The 2358-nt window shown below is 37.2% G+C and overlaps 1 non-coding gene across 1 annotated transcript; it reads right to left on the bottom strand.

The window, feature by feature from the left end:
- Positions 1-502: 502 nt before the first annotated feature.
- TRNAV-CAC lies at positions 503-575 on the bottom strand. Its single transcript has one exon. It is a non-coding gene; the product is annotated as a tRNA-Val (tRNA).
- Positions 576-2358: the final 1783 nt, after the last annotated feature.

The raw sequence follows: 2358 nt of genomic DNA, 5'->3' as shown, positions 1-2358 counted from the left end.
GCATGTGGGCCTTCTCTAGTTGTGGTGAACGGAGGCCACTCTTTGTTGCGCTGCACAGGCCTCTCACTGCAGTGGCCTCTCTTTGTTGCAGAGCAAGGGCTCTAGGTGTGCGAGCTTCAGTAGTTGTGGCACATGGGCTCAGTAGTTGTGGCACACAGGCCTAGCTGCTCCACGGCATGTGGGATCCTTCCGGACCAGAGCTTGAACCCATGTCCCCTGCATTGGCAGGCGGACTCTCAACCACTGCGCCACCAGGGAAGGTCCCGGCTTCTGTTTTGTGTTTTGGTTTTTGGCCGCAAAGCATGTGGGATCTTAGCTCCCTGACCAGGGATCAAACCTGCACCCCTTGCATCGGAAGGCAAAGTCTTAACCACTGGACCGCCAGGGAAGTCCCGGTTATCTTTTTAAAAAATATTTATTTATTTATTTATTTATTTTGGCTGTGCCAGGTCTTAGTTGCAGCTGGTGGACTTCTTAGTTGCGGCATGCATGTGGGATCTAATTCCCTGACCAGGGATCGAACCTGGGCCCCCTACATTGTGAGCGTGGAGTCTTACCCACTGGACCACCAGGGAAGTCCCCTGGTTATCTGTTTTAAATCTAGCAATATATACATGTCAATCCCAAACTCCCAATCTATCCCTCCACCCCCACCTTTGCCCATTTTTCAATTGCATTATTTTGTGCTTTGTTGTCGTGTTTTGTTTTGTGTTTTGCTATTGAGTTGTTCAAGCTCCTTGTGTATTTTGGTTATTAACCTCTTATCAGATATATGGTTTGCAAATATTTTCTCCCATTCCATAGCTTGCCATTTCACTCTGGCAGTTGTTTCCTTTGCTGTGCAGAAAGCTTTTTAGTTTGATGCAGTCTTATTTGTCTACTTTTACTTTTGTTGTCTGTGCTTTTGGCATCATGACCAAAAAATCATTGCCATGACCAATGTCAAGAAACTTTTCCCATATGTTTTCTTCTAGTTTTACTGTTTCAGGTTTTATGTTAATTAAAAAAAATTGGCACTTTATCCTTACCCTGACTTCTTTTTCTTTTTTTTTATTTTACTTTTTAACCTCTTTTATTGTATAATATTACATAAGTTACAGGTTTACAACATAGTGATTCACAATTTTTAAAGGTTATAGTACATTTATAGTTATTGTAAAACATTGGCTATATTCCCTGTGTTGTACAATATATCCTTGTAGCTTATTTATTTTATACATAATTGTTTGTACCTCTTAATCCCCTACCCCTATCTTGCCTCTCCCACCCTCTCTCTTCCCACTGGTAACCACTAGTTTGTTCTCTATATCTGTGAACAAATTTATCGGGGGCTGTTGATCCATACATGGATGATACTGATGATGAGATGGACCCAGAATTAGAAGAGCCTTATGAAAAGTTTTGTTTGTAATCAGAGAGTAAGCAAAAACAGTAAAATTAAATTTCAGCATATACGTTTTATAAAGCAGTTTAGGTTGTGGTGATTTAGCAGAACACAGGAAAGCAAGAAAATGTCACACTTCTACCGAATTAAGGATATGGAGTTATGTTACTAACGTATGCAGCATTAATTTTGTTTAACACTCTCTGCCAAAGTAAACTTTATTCCCCCAAATTTTAAATGTATATATATGTATATATATAATAGTTTATTGTGTACAGTTAATTCCATTGTTTTGGCTGCAATAAAATCAATTTTGAAATAAATGAAATGTTAAAAGTAAATTTTGCCAGCTGGTTAGAAGTTTATCCTTTAAATTCTATTGATACTTTTCTTGAGGGAAACAGTCTTAGCCTAGAAATACATATTACTGCAAAATGCAGCATCCTTAAGATATGAATATTATAGTTTTCATTTAGTTTTACATTTAGTGTCTCAGTGACTTGAGTTTCAAATATGAATCACGATCATGAATATCTTTAGCAGTGAAGTCTTAGAATATATCCTTAATGATTGATTATCCAGATGATATTTGATACCAAGGGCTTTCAAAATGGGGTTAAAAAAAGACTTAGACTCTGTAATGGCCTATATGGGAAAAAAATCTAAAGAAAGAGTGAATATATATATATATATATATATATATATATATATATATATATGATTCACTTTGCTGTACACCTGAAACTAACACAACATTGTAAATCAACTATACTCCAATAAAAATTTAAAAAAGACAACAACTTAGAACTCCCAACTAAACAACCAAGATTTGTCACTGAGGATTTATTGCAATTTTAGAATTGTTCATTTTTTTCACCTAACCTCATTACCCTAAAGCCTATAACAGGGACTTCCCTGGTGGTGCAGTGGTTGAGAATCCGCCTGCCAATGCAGGGGACACAGTTTTGATCTCT

The sequence above is a fragment of the Phocoena sinus genome, chromosome X (genome assembly GCF_008692025.1).
Source record: "Phocoena sinus isolate mPhoSin1 chromosome X, mPhoSin1.pri, whole genome shotgun sequence".
NCBI lineage: Eukaryota > Metazoa > Chordata > Mammalia > Artiodactyla > Phocoenidae > Phocoena > Phocoena sinus.
This window is presented reverse-complemented; position numbering and strand designations above follow the sequence as displayed.